This window comes from Erinaceus europaeus, chromosome X (genome assembly GCF_950295315.1).
Source record: "Erinaceus europaeus chromosome X, mEriEur2.1, whole genome shotgun sequence".
NCBI classification, from domain to species: Eukaryota; Metazoa; Chordata; class Mammalia; order Eulipotyphla; family Erinaceidae; genus Erinaceus; species Erinaceus europaeus.
Window position 1 is genome coordinate 70,935,229 of NC_080185.1, and position 17,473 is coordinate 70,952,701.

Below are 17,473 nucleotides of genomic sequence, written 5' to 3' on the forward strand. Positions count from 1 at the left end.
GTGGGAATTGTGTGGAGTTCTACCCCTCTTATCCTATGGCTTTGTCAGTGTTTCCTTTTTATAAATAAAAAAATAGAAGAAGAAGAAGAAGAAGAAGAAGAAGAAGAAGAAGAAGAAGAAGAAGAAGGAGAAGGAGAAGGAGAAGGAGAAGGAGAAGGAGAAGGAGAAGGAGAAGGAGAAGGAGAAGGAGAAGAAGAAGAAAGCTATCAATGGAGGACATCGGATATGGAGTTCTAGTGGTGGGAATTGTGTGGAAATGTACCCCTCATGTCTTATGATTTTGTCAGTATTCTCATTTTATAAATAAAAACTTAGACAAACCACTTGGTGAAACTTGAAAAAAAGAAAGAAAGAAAGAAAGAAAGAAAGAAAGAAAGAAAGAAAGAAAGAAAGAGAAAGAAAGACACCCTAACACCTGCTATGAAGCCAATGTCACCATGGTAACAAGGACAAACAGGGACACAACAAAAAAGAAAACTACAGATCATGACCAAGTAGGATTTATTCCATAAATTCAAGATTTGTTCTATAGATATAAATCAATACATGTTATCTACCATATTACAAAAGAAAGCCTAAATTCACACAATTATTTCAATATATTCAGAGAAAGCCTTTGATAAATTCAACATATTTTCATGATATAAAGATTATAATTAATGGGTATAGATGCTAAACTCCTCAAAAAACCTCCAGTAAACATTATACTCAATGGTGATACTGAAAGCTTTCTCTTTTTGATCATGTACAAGACACAGTTGTCCACTATAATCATTAATATTTTTCATCTTTAAAAAATATTTATTTATTTATTTATTCCCTTTTGTTGCCCTTGTTTTTTATTGTTGTAGTCATTGTTGGATAGGACAGAGAGAAATGGAGAGAGGAGGGGAAGACAGAGAGGGGAAGAGAAAGACAGACACCTGCAGAACTGCTTCACTGCTTGTAAAGTGACTTCCCTGCAGGTGGGGAGTCAGGGGCTAGAACAAGGATCCTTAAGCTGGTCCTTGTGCTTTGCTCTACGTGTAGTTAACCCGCTGCACTACCGCCCAACTCCTTATTCTTCATCATTTTGGAATTCCTTGCTACAGCAATTAGGCAAGAGAAAGAAATTAAACTGATAAGAGAAAAAATAAAACTGTCTCTATATGCAGGTGGCATGCTGGTATATATAGAAAATTCTAGAGAATCCAATAGAAAATTCCTTGTATTATTGAACAACGTAGTAAGGTATCAAGCCAAAATATCAATATGGAAAACTCAATGGCATTCCTCTATGCAAGCACTAAACTAGAAGAAGAAATTAAGAAATGAAAGTCATTTACTATAGTAATACAAACACTCAAATACCTAGCAATAAGCTTAACACCCATATTCATAGTAACACAATTCATAATATCTCAAACTTGGGAGTATTCAAGTGATAGCTTCTTCCTCCCACTCTATCTCCCCCTTCTCTCTCAATTTCTGGCTGTTTCTATCCAATAAATAAATACAGACAATAAAAATTTTTAAAAAGACTTTATAATTTCTTTTGGAATGGCAAAACTAGAAAGTTGTGTTCAACAATTTAAGATTACTTCATTCTGTAGCTTCTTTTTATACATTTATTTTTGAATATGTTTAATTTTTTCTTTTAACTTTATTTATTTGATTTAATATAACAGAGAGAAATTGAGAGGCGGAATACAGAGGGAGAGGAAAAGAGACACCAGTAGTCTTGTGTTATCACTCATGAAGCATTCTCCTTGCAAGTGGAGACCAGGGGCTTGAACACAGGTGCTGGTACATAATAATATGTGCACTTAACCAGAAATGAAACCACCCTGTCCACTTTTTATACATTTCTGATTAATATTTTTCTACTATTCCTGTGGAAATAATTCAATACCCCCCTATAATCAGGAGGATTTCTTCCTATTTCTTCCTCTATTACCTCAGTAAAGATATCTCTTTTGTCACCAAAAAGCCCAACTTCTCAGAGAAGGAAAAATTGAGGTTATTGTACACAAGACAACTTATTTCACAGAAGTAAATGACACTAGGGGAGGAAGGCTTGAATGGACTGGAGGAGGTTTTAGAGAACCGGTTCATGGTGGTGGAAAAGATTGCAGTTGGGGGTGACAGTGTTTTGCAGACATCTATCACAAGTATATTAAAGATTGTACACATGTGTCAACAACTGTAATGTAAACTGTTAATCCCCCATAAAATGATAAAAAGAAAATGCTGATCAACTGGGAAAAGCAAAGATCACCTGAGAATGCAACAAGATAAAGCCAGGATCACTTCATGAACTCACCAAGCCATGGGTGAGTGCAAACACATATGGCTCATGGACAGAGAGGAGCTGAAGGAGAGAGTCCTGGAGCTAAAAGCCTATACTCAGGAGCAGCTGGTACCAGTCTAGCAGTTTGCCAATTGATGCACCACCTCCAGTCTGTGTTTTACCAACAAAAATGTTTTTGAAGGGAGGAGAAAATCATCTAATACTCACCAATTTACAGCTCTGAGTCTCCATTGCTGTTGCCCCTCAAAGTCTGGAAGAGAAGCACGAAAACCCTATACTGACATAAGGGGTGGAGGTGGTACAGAAATGGCTGGGTGACTAAGGAGAGAATCTACCCTCCTGGTGGTCCAGCAATGTGGCTCTGTAGTTGGAGCCTTTGCACATTGTTCTAATAATCTAGGGAAAACAGAACACACTCAGCAAATACAGCCAGGATTTATTCATAAACTAACAGGACCACAGAGTGCTACTCAGCTCTGGCTGACGGTGGAGTTTGGAACTGGACCTGGGACTTTTGAAACCTCAGGCATAGAAGACTCTTTGCATAACCACTGTCCTATCTATCTTCCACCCTATTTTATTTCTTGGTCATGAGTGAGTGATTAAGCTAAAAAAAATCTATTTGTACTTAAAAGCCCTCAGGCTCCCAAGCATGCAGGGAAGATAACATATAAACCACCAATAATATAAAAAGGGTTTAAGAGCCACTGTGCTTCACCTCAGGGGTTGAGATAAAATGGAAACAACTGTTAAGATTTGCAACCGTGAACTCTTAAGTACCTTAGACAAAAGTCAATCCAGACTAATGTGATCAGGGATTGAAAAGTATTGAGGGAGGAACCCTTCAAGACTGTGGAAGCTGTATTCAGCCTTATGCTGAATACAGGTGCCATCTTGCTGTTCCAATCGTCCATTTCTCTTTTCAATTTGAACAAAAGACCCCTACAAAAGGCAGCTGTCTCAACATTAGACTAGCAGATCCACCCATTCCTGAAACAAAGGCCAAAGGCAACCAGCTTCAGGAATCCAGAAACCAACTGGTCAGAAACCACTTCATATGATATATAAACAGCAATATCCAAGAAATTTGTGTAAATTTCATAACACACCAAACATAATGGCAAAACTGAAAAAGAAACATTGGAGAAATGAACCATAACAAAAGCCTAGCAAGAAATCCCCAAAAGTTAGAAACACATAAGAACGAGGACATTAAAACACTAGTCAATGAAATAATTACATATGTGAGGAAAGTTTTTAAAGGTATTATCAGAAATGGGGAAAGAAAAAATGAGAATCTGAAAGAAAAAACTAATTATCTCAAGGTAATTAGAGAGCTGAAAGCTGAAATAGCTGAGTTAAGACCATAAGTAACTGAACAAAATAATACAATATCAGAACAGGGTAGCAAAATAGTTGAACTACAGAATGCCGCTGAGAAGAGCAAGAAAAGAATTACTGAGGCAGAAAGCAGAATTAGCAAGATGGAGGATGAATGAGAGAAAACTAAGAAAGAAATACAGGAACTAAAGAAGAGATTAAGAGATAGTGAAGACAACAGAGACATATGGGATGACTTCAAAAGAAGTAATATATGGGGATTTGGGTGGTAGTGCAGTGTGTTAAGCGCATGTGGCGCCAAGCACAAGAACCAGCATAAGAATCCCAGTTCTAGCTCCCGACTCCCCACCTGCAGGGGAGTCACTTCACAAGTGGTGAAGCAGGTCTGCAGGTGTCTTTCTTTCTCTCCGCCTCTCTGTCTTCCCCTCCTGTCTCCATTTCTCTCTGTCTTATCCAACAATGATAACATCAATAACAACAACAATAATAATTACAATAATAAAACAAGAAGGGAATAAATGAATAAATATTTTTAAATCTTTTTAAAAAAAGAAGTAATATATGTATCACTCTGATACCAAAAGCAGACAGGGACACACACACACAACATTACAAACCAACATCTCTGGTGAACATAGATGCTAAAATGTTGAACAAAACTCTAGCCAACTGGATACAGTAGTATATTAAAAAGATTGTTTATCATAACCAACTGAGTTATGCCAGGGATGCAAGGTTGGTTTAGTATACTCAAAACAACCAATGTGATCCATCACATCAATAAAAGCAAGACCAAAAGCCACATGATTATCAATAGATGCAGAGAAAGTCTTTGACAAAACCCAATAAATGGGTATAGATAGAAAATTACTCAAGATAGGGGTGTCCATATAAAACAAACTAACAGCCATCATAGTCAATGGTGAAAGCTGGAAGCTTTTGCACCTCAGATCAGGTACTAGTCAGGGATGCCCACTATCAACCTTACTATTCAACATAGTGTTGAATGTGCTTGTCATAGCAATCAGGCAGTAGCAAGGAATTAAAGGGATACAGATTGGAAGAGAAAAAGTCCAACTCTCAGTATTTGCAGATGATATAATAGTATACATAAAAAAACTAAAAAAATCCATCCAGAAGCTCTTGGAAATTATCAGGGAATATAATAAGGTGTCAGGCTGTAAAATTAGCATGAAAAAGTCAGTGGCATTCATCTATGCAATAATCAAATTACAAAAAGAAAAAGAAAAAAAACAGGAATCAATGCCTTTTACTATAGCAACAAAAACAATAAAATATCTAGGAATAACCTTAACAAAAGAAGTGAAAGATTTGTATATTGAAAATTATGAAAGGAAATAGAACAAAGACACAAAGAAGTAGAAATATATTCCATTTTCATGTGTTAGAAGAATTAAGATAATCAAAATGAATATTCTTCCCAGAGCCATATACAAATTTAATGCAGTCCCCATCATGATCCCACCCAAGATTTTTAGGAGAATAGAGGAAAAGCTACAAATGTTTATCTGGAACCAGAAAAGACCTAGAATTGCCAAAACTACCTTGAGAAGAAAGAACGGAACTGGAGGTATCACACTCTCAGATCTCAAATTGTATTATAGGGCCATTGTAATCAACAATGCTTGGTAGTGGAACATAAACAGGCACATTGACCAGTGGAATAGAATTGAGAGCCCAGAAGTATGCCCCTACACCTATGGACATCTAAGCTTTGGCAAAGATGCCCAGAGCATTAAATGGGGAAATGGAGTGTGTTCAACAAATGGTGTTGGAAAAATTGGGTTGATAAATGCAGAAGAATGAAACTGTGTCACTATATTTCACCAAATACAAAAGTAAATTCTAAATGTATCAAGGACTTGAATATTAGGCCAGAAACTATTAAATACTTAGAGAAAAATACTGGTACAACTCTTACCCATCTAAAGTTTAAAGGCATCTTCAATGATACCAATCCAATTAAAAAGAAAACTAAAATAAAAATAAACCAGTGGGACTACACCAAATTAAAAAGCTTCTACAAATTAAAAAACAAATTAAAAATTTAAAAGCTTCTACAAATTAAAAACTTCTTCAAATCAAAAAGCTTCTGTACACAAAAAGAGACCACCAATCACCCCTTACAGAATAAGAGATCTTAAATGTCATACATATGACAAGATGTTAATAAGCAAAATATATACAGAGCTTACCGAACTCAGCAACAAGAAAACAAATAACCCCATCCTAAAATGGGCAGTGGATATGAACAGAATATTCACTACAAAAGCATCCAAAAGGCCATCAAACATTTGAAAAAAATGCTCCAAGTCAGAGAAAGGCAAATAGACAACACTGAGATACCACTTCACCCCTCTGAGATTGTCATACGTCAGAAAAAAAAAAGTAGCAGTGACAAATGCTGGCAAGGCTGTGGGAAAAAAGAGAACCCTCCTTCAAAGCTAGTGGGAATGTCAATTGGTCAAACCCCTATGGAGAGCATCTGGAGAACTCTCAGAAGGCTAGAAGTGGACCTACCCAATGACCCTGCAATTCCTCTCCTGGGGATATATCCTAAGGACCCAAACATTCCCCTCCAAAAAGACTTGTGTATACCTATGCTCATAGCAGCACAATTTGTAATAGCCAAAAACTGAAAGCAACCCAGGTGTTCAACAACAGATGAGTGGCTGAGTAAGTTGTGATATGTATACACAATAGAATACTACTTAGCTACTAAAGAGGGTTATTTCACTTTCGTCACCTCATCTTGGATGGAACTTGAATGAAATATGTTAACTGAGATAATTTAGAAAGAAAAGGATGGATAGGGGATTATCTCACTCATAGAAGATGAAAAATACTGCCATTGGACTGTAAATCATTAATCACCCCAAAAGGACATAAAAAATTAAAAATAAATAAAACATGTCCTAGATCCAAATATTAGGATGCAAGGGAAAGTTGCATTTTCATGTCCCTTTGTACTGTTCTACTTTGTACTGCTGGAAACAATAAATAACTTCCAAAAACAAAAAAACTACTATGATGTGCCAACCTGACTTCTCTGGGTAGAAGAACTCACCAATGTGTCACCTGGAATCTTACCTCCCCAGAGTCCTACCCCTCTAGGAAAAGGTAGAGATGGGCTGGGCTTATGCATGACATATCAATGCCCATATCCTGTGGAAAAGCAATTACAGAAGCCAGACCTCCCACCTTCTGCATCCCATAGAGATCTTTGGTCCATATTCCCAGAAGGAAAGTAATGAAATGGTGAGGTTTTCTAGGGGTATGTAAGAAGTCATCAGTTTGATACCAGAAGCTTAGGTTCTACCCTCCTCCCAGGTAAATAAAGTCACTTCTTTGAGCCTCAAATTCCTGCTCTACAAAATAAACATGAATATGCCTTTAATGATTACTATTTTAAAAAATTACAGAAATAATACTTTGGTCAGCATCTTGGATAAAAGTGCCAGTGTTGGGAGTAACAATTAGATTGAGTTTCCAGGATCCCAGTTTCAATCACTGACCCCAGCACAAGTTACAGATGAACAGAGGTCCAGTAAAAATAAACTATAAATAAGTAAATAAAATTGTAAATAGAGCATACATTAGAAAATTAAATATCTCAGATGGTCAATTCTGATGAAGTTATTTCAGTCATTTCAGAGGTGTTTATCATTGAAAAGGTGCTTTCTTCTATTTACATTACTTTCCTTTTTGTTTCTAATATAATTTCATCAGTGATTTAAAATGGTTTACAGTACTATAAGGTTCCAGGAGTATAATTCCACACTGCACTTACAGCAAAGGTCCTTTCTCCCCACAGCCATGATAACCACCATTGCTCTCACAAGTGTTGGAAGTAGCTTTGTTTGTTTTTGAAAGTTCTTGTGTTTAAATTCTTCCTCCTCCTCCTCCTCCTCCTCCTCCTCCTCCTCCTCCTTCTTCTTCTCTCTCTCTCCCTCTCTCTCTCTCTCTCTCTCTCTCTCTCTCTCCTCTTTTTTCATCAGAGCCCTGTTCAGCTCTGGTTTATGGTGCGGGGGGAGGGGGAGAAGACTGAACCTGGGACTTTGGAGTCTCAGGCTAGAGTTCCTTTGCATAACCATTATGCTATCTACCCCTGCTGTTTCAATTCTCTAATGATTCAGACATGAGTTCAATCATCCAGTTTCTGTCCTTTACCTCATTATTTACTTCATTAAGCACAATCATCTCCAGTTCCATGCATTTTATCCAAAATGACACAAAATCATCTTTTGAAATTATAGAATAAAGCATTTATATTCTAATAGCTATTCAAATGTGAACTCTTTAACATTGGTGGTATGATAATGAATATAACTGCCTTCCTTACACTAACCCTTTGTGCAGCCTGCTAAGCCACATCCTTTCAGTGAGTTTCATTTTAATTATTACTAAAACAAGACAATTGAATCGGATGAACTTTAACTCCCTTCTAATCCCAGCTTGTGGTGGCTTTAGGGTGTGGTTTCTTCCAACCAACAACCTAATACTACCAACACTGGGACTATTATCTTATCCAAGATGCTGACCAAAGTATTATTTCTCTAATTTTAATAATAATTATTAAAATCCCATTCATGTTTGTTTTATAGAGCAGGACTTTGAGGCTCAAAGAAGTGACTGTATCTAAACATGGGAAGTCACCTTATTGGGAATGGAGGAGGGTAGAACCTAAGTTTCTGGCATCCTACAGACCTCTAGAAACCCTCACACTCTTTCTTACCTCATCATTAAGTCACTAATACCACTAAATGAAGATCTTTATCAAATTTTCATCTCCTATTTTATCTTATGATAAGACCAGTATGTGGGATTGTTATCTTGGTCAAGAAAGAGAAATTAAGTAGGGAAAAAATGCTAGCTAATGGGAGCCCCTCCCACTCTCTAAGGGACATCTGCAGAACTTTTTGGAATAGAGCTTACTTTGCTATATTACCTTTGTCTTCTCTAGGCTACCAAAGTCTCCTGTGAATTACTCAAACCATTGTGACCCTTATGACCAAAAATGTCCTTCATTCAACCATTGACAACTACAGCCAAAAAAGAGCAAATAGAATTGAGATCTCTGGTGTTTTCTGAGTTAACTCAAGTTAACTCTAACTTGGACTTTATATCACAAAGATAAATATTTGGATATATTCTATTTTGCAATTTTAAATGTATTTCTAAAAATAGAGGAAATGAAAAATTCTTACATAAAGTGAATTAAAGCAACCAGATAATTACAAAATTGTATGGTATGCTGACATGTATCATGCGATGTGAATTTATGCACTAATCACAAGTCTTGCAGATTAATAGTTCCCAATAAAGTGATACACTAAATAAAATTAACATATTAGATTTGAATTTAAATTTTGTGCATAAATATGTATTGAACATTTAATTATTTAGGAAGGAGGATTAATTATCTCTCTTTTTTGCAGATGGGACAATATTTTTAAAAATGGAAATAATGATTGTCCGGGAAGACCTGAAGTTGTATCTTGACTCAGTTATTACTTGTCCAGCATGAAATAACTCCTTATCTTTGTATTTAAGTCTTCTTGATAAAAATAAGGTCATAGTGCCTGAAGATTATTGAGAAGATTAAATAAAAATGTAGACGAGGAGATAGCTTATGCAACAGAATACACTTTATAGTCTGTAAGGCCCTGGTTTCAAGCCCCAGCACCACACAGAAGCACCATGGATGATGCTAGGGAAGCTGTGCAGGTGTATACACGGTATTGTGAAGTATCTTTTCCGTCTGTCTCTCCCATTCACTACTTCTCTCTCTCTCTCTCATAAAGAGTAAAAAGTTAAACTGAGAAGACAGCTCAGTGACATTATATAGGGTCTTGGTTTTTTTTTTCCAAATATCACATTAAAAGATAAATATAGGGGGCAGGGTGGTAGCACATCAGATTAAGCACACATAGAATGAAGTGCAAGGACCTGCGCAAGTCACTTCACAAGTGGGGAAGCAGGTCCGCAGGTGTCTTTCTCTCCCCCTCTCAGTCTTTCCCTCCTCTCTCAATTTCTCTCTGTCCTATCCAACAACAACAACAACAGTGGGGAGGGGGGAAGGCCACCAGGAACAGTGGATTTATAGTGCTGGCACCAAGCCCCGGTAAAAACTCCGGAGGAAAAAAATTATATATATAGATATATATCCACAAAAGTGCCTATTATGAGGGCTGGGCAGTGGTTCACTTAGTTGAGTGCACACTTTACTGTGTACAAGGACCTAGTTCAAGTCCCCAGTCCTCACCTGCAGGGGTGAAGTTTCAATAGTGGTGAAGCAGTGATGCAGGCATTTTCTTTCTATCTTTCCTTTCCTTTTCTTTATCTATCTCCTTTTCCCCTTCTCAATTTCTCTCTGTTCTATCAAATAAATAAACATTAGATATAGGTATAAAATAAACATTAAAACTACCTATTTTCATTTATCGTACACAGCAGGCATTTAATAAATGCTAAAAGCAATACCCTTTACTTGTACAAAATGTAATATCCATGAAATTTTGTTTGGATTATTTCCTGGATTTAGAAAATTTCCCCCAAAATGTATAGTGCTGAGAGATGTTTCATACCTCTGAAACAATAATACTTAAAGTATAAGGATAATAAATGTGCTAACTGGATGAAATAATATTCTTTATTATAGAACATACATTTGGAAATTAAAATCATTGTTTGTATAGTACAAATTGCTGAAAGTGTGAATTTGCATATCGACTTTGACTACTGAACAAACAGTACTTGGAAAATGTTAACATAATAGGGTAGACTTCTCTAGAAATTCAGAGCTTGTAACTAGGGATGTAATTTCACAAGAACTTTGCAGTGTCATTTTTGTTGTTGTTTATCAAAGGGAATACTGGCTTTTGTTTTATTTTTTATTTGTATGTTATATTTTTTGGTAATTTCTGGGACTTCACGACTCCAAGCTGACTCATAGGGATAGAGAGGAAGAGAGGCAGAGGCAGAGAGAGAGAGAAGCATTACAACACTAAAGCTTTCTCAGTGCAGTGAGGGCTAAGCTTAAATCTGGGTAACACACATGACAAACCTATCACTGTCCAAGTGAACTATTTTGCCAGCAGGGGAACCTATCTTTTAAAAGATTGGGAAATACCAACCAAACAACATTTGTCATTGTGGAAATCAGATTTCAGATCTCTTTCTCTTGTTTATTGTTTATGCTTTATCACTAGAAAAAAAGGGGGGAAATTACAACACACTTGCCTGTGGTATGAAAGATGAAGCTTGCATGACAATATTATTCTGAAATATATATAGCTGTTGGGAAATGCCACTGAATTCCCTTGAGATTTAGGACTATATTTCCAGAAGGTCCCTTTTAATTAGGTTCCCCTATTAAGACCTACTGTTTCCAAGGCAATTTATGATGTAGAAATCTTCTCAGGCACTGAAAAGTATAGAGTCAAAGTACTGTATTTCCAGGAAGAAAATTATAAACTATCTAGTCTAAGCTATTCTCCTTCATTACAGGTGAAGATATTAAGACCCAGAGGAATAAAATAAATTGCAACACAACTAGCCATTGTCAGAAAACCACACAGTGAGTCATTGGCAGAACATGAGCTAGAGCCAAGACTTGTAGAATCTGTCTATAAACCCACCTACTTTGTCTCTCTGTAATGCACATAAACCAATACTAAATGAAAATGTTTTTGTAACATATTTCTATCTGGAAAGTAAGTAGACTTTTTGATCAAAGGGTTTTAATAAAGGGGCGACTTCTAGGTAGCCCTTGCCCTGATTATTGAAACTCTTTGCAGAGTGGTTTCACTGCATACAGCTCTTTCCTCTTTGCTAGAGCTGTGGTAAAGGGCTGTTTCTTACACTGACTTATCTTAAACATAACTGGCACAAAGAATAACCCCCCAAACCATGCAGAAATATAACCATTAATTTCATCCTCGATAGTTACCAGAATTTGAACAGTCTCTACTACTTGAACTCAACAATTTTACCCAAAGGGAACGTCTTTTGACCAGAGAAGGAGCCGTGTTTAACAGGAACTACTGCATAATTAGCCTGAATGCATGACTTGATTCTCAGTATAGCTCAGACCATTTCCTGTTTAAGTATAACTGAAGTATAATGCCTATCTTTCAACAGTTAATAATTTTTATGGTGTTGCAATGTTAAGAGATAAACTCTTTGTTAGTCGAAATGACAGAAACTCCTTGCATTCTTTTGAACAACCAGCATTAAAATATTCCCGCTGTGGAATCAATGGAAACGAGACTACTGATCCACAAAATAAATGCAAAAAAATTGTTATTCTATCCAGAAGGATCCTTACATCAACTGATATGCAGTCCTTCACAGACTCAGTCATCTTGGTTTAGAACCAGAGAGGTTCTAGCATTCAGGATGATAAGAACAACAATTAATGAAATGCTAGTTACTACTCTTTTGGGCACTGCTGACCAATTTTGTTAAATTTGTGTCAGAAATCAGTTTTGACATATGGACTTTCTAATAAACAAAATGATTAGCCAAAATGTTTCTCAGATTTTATGAGAACTAGGGTGATTTGGGAGAGGGGCAGAGAACTTTGGTAGTGGATGTAGTGTGGAACTGCATTCATACGATCTTATCGCATAATCAATTACTAAATCAAGAGTTAAAACTATATTTTAAAAAGAATACACACAGAAAATCACCTTTATAATGATGAAGAAACATCTGAAAAAATGAAATAATTTCACCAAATTTGTCATATGAGATAATTTGTTTCCTAATATATGGTTCCAAAGGGTCATAAATACATTTATTATATTATCTGAATATAAAAACTGCTGCTGGGTAAAGGAAAATGATATAGAAGATATATATCTGTTGTTGTTGTTCTAGCTCCACCAGTAACTAGTTGTGTTTATTTTACTGGCTCTCAATTACCCTTTCTGCATTGTGAAAAAAAATGTAATCTCTAGAGATCTTTTCAGCTCCAAAATCTATAATCTGACTTTCTTCTCTCTAGAGAAAAGATCTATTCCTGCATACTAGAGAGCTATACTTACTAAAGCAAAAATGTCCCTTTTATTATGCAGCCAGATGAATTACACAGGGCAGAAATTCAAAATATCCTTTTTTTTCTGAATACAGAAAGATTTTTTGATCACTTTCAGTGAAAACACCATTTCTTTACCATGTTGATCCATCTTTCCAAAGCCTATAAAGTATCCCAGTATAAAGTATCCCAGAAAAGAGTGAGCTATATTGCAGACTACATACCCCTGTGTGAGAAATTGTTCCAATGACCCTAATTTAAGACTCTAGTCAGACTGAAGGACATTCATTATTACTCTTGCTGTAATATTTTTTAAAAATGAGAAACTAGGGATTATTTTTGAATTGGTAACTGGCCTCACACTTGGTTCCATCCATACCCTCCACCAATCTTCCCACATAGAACCACTGATTCCCCTATGCAAGCTTTTGACTTACCCTGAATTTCAGCTAGGATTAATTCTCTTGCTTCTTTGCACGAAGTTGGGGTAAGAAAGCTCTAACTCTGGGTGGCAAGGATCTTGTTGATAACTGACAAATATGTTGTTCAAAGAGGAAGTTGAGTGCATTTGGTGTCTCACCACAGAAACCTTATTTGTACTGAGAGAAGGTAAGTCCCTTGCACAGATGATGTTCTCAAGTTTTATTTTTATCTTATTGCTGCAGAAAAATAAAAAATGGGGAGTTAGATGTTATATAATATCAATCAATTAGTGGACACTGGCCTTCTTCAGTGTTTCTCATTTTTTTTCTTTTCCCATAACTCATACTAGTCTCAAATTCCAGCAGTCTCCATGTTAAATTAGAATTTTGAGGTCACATCTGAGGAGAGTTTATCTAAGAGCAAGCAAGCTGCATCTTCGTCAACCCTGAAGCCCCCAAACTGAGGAAATATCAAGAATATAAATCAGAATTGACAGCAGTAGTATTACTTTTGCTTAAACTATTTCCCTCTGTCTTCTCAACTATTCATTTCAAGGTTCATAATTCAATGTCAATAATTCAATTACATTTGTACACTTCTTATCCCTTACATATAACTGTTTAGTGGCAAAATTCATTTAAAACTTGGTTTTGTATTCTCAATTACCAGAAAATAAGTCACTTTCATAAATATTTACTAAAAGAGTGAGGGAATGGATGAAAAACTCTAAATAATTACTGAGTGGATAAATAAACAATGTTTATACATAAATCTCTCTCTAGTGTACCACAATTTTGACCTTTACTTACAATGTCTCTAGGGATTTATAACTATACAAATAAGGAAATAAAATATATCTGTAGAGAGCTGTATTAGTCAAGTCTGAGAAACAAAGCTTGAAAAATAGTACAAATCTCTGTGAGCATTTAAGTCTACTATATTCAGAGCCCCGAATATAGAGCTTCATATAGTCTTCTGAGAAATAATTGCAAAAAAATAAGAACATACTATGTGTTAGGTTAAACTGCAATTAAATTTGTGAATAAATCTGATTAAATAAGTAGATGACAACATCTCTGTAGAAAGGCACAATAGGTTCATAACAAATCATTTTTTAATTTTTTAATTTTTATTAATAATTTAATAATGGTTTGCAAGGTTATGACTACACAGGGTATAGCTACATACTGCACCTAAAACCAAAGTTCTGTGACTACCCTTCCCAAGTAAACTACCATAGTTCTCACAAAGTCTTAGAGAAATTTTGCTTCCTTCTTTTTGGGGGCAAGTTCTTGCATTTCAATCCCTATAATCTATACATGAGCAAAATAATCCAATAGTTGTCTTTCACTTTATTGTACTTATTTATTTATAAAAAGGAAACACTGACAAAAACCATAGGATATAGGGGAAAACTCCACAATTTTTACTTACTTCACTAAGCATAATTGTGTCCAGTTCCATTCATTTTGTCCCGAAGGACACACTACACATTCTTTTTTAAATTTCAGAGTAGTATTCCACTGAATATGTCCCATAACTTCTTTATCTAGTCCTCAGTCAGTAAGCATTTGGGCTCATTCTATTGCTTGCCAATTGTGAATCATGCAGCTATTATCACAGGATGCATATGTCCCTTCAAATTTATATTTCTTCTTTTCATTTTTTTATTTAAGAAAGGAGACATTAACAAAACCATAGAATGAGAGGGGGTACAATTCCGCATAATTCCCATAACCCGATCTCCACATCCTACCCCTTCCCCGAAAGCCTTCCCATTCTCTATCTCTCTGGGAGTATGGATCCAGGGTTGTTGTGGGTTGCAGAGGGTGGAAGGTCTGGCTTCTGTAATTGCTTCCCCGCTGAACATGGGCGTTGACTGGTCAATCCATAATCCCAGTATGTCTCTCTCTTTCCCTAGTAGGGTGGGGCTCTGAGGAAGTGGCGCTCCAGTACACATTGATGGGGTCGTCTGTCCAGGGAAGTCTCCTCAGCATCTGGAACCTGGTGGCTGAAAAGAGAGTTAACATACAAAGCCAAACAAATTGTTGAACAATCATGGACCTAAAAACTGTAATAGTGCAGATGAAGTGTTGGGGGGTATTCCCTGCATGCTCTTGTGTACTTCTGCTTTCAGGTATATATTTTTCCCCTAGTTTATGGGCACGTGTGAACCTATGCTCTATCTCAGGGGACCTGGACTATTTCTAGGTTTGGGGACTTTATTGGGGAATGGAACGGCTGGAATGGAATTAGAGAATACTATGAAAGGAAAGGTCTCACCCGAGTGATGAAGCTGAAGGGTTGTCATTCCACACCTGAAGTCTCTGGTCATAGTCTGAAGTGAAGCATGCTGGGGTGGCACTCGTTGTGTTGATTAGGTTGCCATCCGCGGATACAATATTATTTGATTTGAATTGAGAGCAGCTTGCAGAAAAGTGGGCCCCACCCTAAGGTTCCAGGACTGGGGGAAATATAGGCTCTATAGTGGAAATGTGAGGTTCCTGTTGTCTTAGGGTTCAAGAAGACAATGTATAGTTATTGTTATCATCACATTATTTGGTTATAGGGTTAACTTTGGAAAGTCCCTTTGATAGGGTTTGGGGTATAGTACCCAGCATCTTGTATATAGCTGTGCTACCAGTTGCTTCTGTTCTCCCTGGTCTAGGCTTTTTTTTTTTTGGGAGAGAACATATCAAAGACAGCCTATGTATTAAAAAGACTCAGTCTGTGTTTTAAGAAGTTCTAGACATATCATCAGTTTTTCGCCTCTCATATTAATTAAATAGTGGTTTATATAATGTTTACACTTTAATAGGATTGTACATAAACACCACTCCCACCACCAAAAGACTATGTCCCATCCCCACCACCCACCCCCACCCCACACACCCTCCATCATACCGGGAAGCCCAATGGCCACAGTGTTTTAACATTGGTGCCCTGCTCTCAATTTAATCAGATCCTGCTTTTAGTTTCCCTTTCTGTTCTTCTTTCTCAACTTCTGTTTATGAGTGGGGACATCCCATACTCATCTTTATCATTCTGACTTAGCTCACTTAACATAATTCCTTCTAGCTCTGTCCAAGATGGGTCAGATAAGGTGGGCTCATTGTTCTTAATAGGTGCATAGTATTCCACTGTGTGTATGTACCACAGATTTCTCAGCCACTCATCTGCTGTTGGGCACCTGGGTTCCTTCCAGGTTTTAGCTATTATGAATTGTGCTGCTATGAACATAGATGTACACATATCTTTTTGTTTGGGCATTATGGAATCCTTGGGGTATATCCCCAGGAGAGGAATTACTGGGTCATATAGAAGATCTATGTCTAGCCTTTTAAGATTTCTCCAGACTGCTGTCCAGAGAGGCTGGACCAATTTACATTCCCACCAGCAGTGTAGAAGGGTTCCTCTGTCCCTACAGCCTCTCCAACATTTGTTGCTGCTGTCCTTTTTGATGTATGACATTCCCACAGTAGTGAGGTGGTATCGCAATGTTGTCTTTATTTGCATCTCTCTGACAATCAGCAACCTGGAACAGTTTTTCATGTTTGTTAGCCTTTTGGATCTCCTCTGAAGTGAATGTCTTGTTCATATCCTCTGCCCATTTTTGGATGGGGTCATTTGCTTTTTTGTTGCTAAGTTTGCTGAGTTCTCTGTATATTTTGGTGATTAGTCTCTTGTCTGATGTTTGGCATGTGAAGATCTTCTCCCATTCTGTGAGGGGTCTCTTTGTTTGTGTGATAGTTTCTTTGGCTGTGCAGAAGCTTTTCGATTTGATGTAGTCCCATTGATTTGTTTCTGCTTTTGTCTTCCTTGCAATTGGGTTTGTTTCATCAAAGATCTCCTTGAGGTGTATGTGGGGAAGTGTTTTACCAATGTTTTCATCTAAGTATTTGATAGTTTCTGGTCTGACATCCAGGTCTTTGATCCATTTGGAGTTGATTTTTGTTTCTGGTGAGATAAGGTGGCTCAATTTCATTATTCTGCATGTTATAACCCAGTTTTCCCAGCACCATTTATTGAAGAGAGCCTCCTTCTTCCATTTAATACTTTGGGCTCCCTTATCAAAGATTAGATGTCCATAGGTGTGGGGGTTTAGATCTGGGCTTTCAATTCTATTCCACTGGTTTGTGTGCCTATTTTTGTTCCAGTACGATGCTATTTTGATGATGATGGCATTATAATATATTTTAAGGTCTGGGAGTGTGATGCCTCTGTTTCTGTTTCTTTTCCTCAAGATGGTTTTGGCAATTCTAGGTGTTTTCTGGTTCCAGATAAATGAATGTAGTGTTTGTTCTATTTTCTTAAAGAATCTTGGTGGAACTTTGATGGGTATCGCATTAAATTTGTAT

General features: G+C 36.8%; 1 protein-coding gene across 1 annotated transcript in view; it reads right to left on the reverse strand.

Annotated features, from left to right (window-relative positions):
* P2RY10 (P2Y receptor family member 10) overlaps positions 1-17,473 on the reverse strand; it is a 51,059-nt gene that overhangs the window by 23,788 nt on the left and 9,798 nt on the right. The window contains exon 2 of the mRNA XM_060183683.1: positions 13,130-13,351. The gene's annotated coding sequence lies outside the window, so the exon portion shown is untranslated. The remainder of the gene's footprint in view (positions 1-13,129; positions 13,352-17,473) is intronic.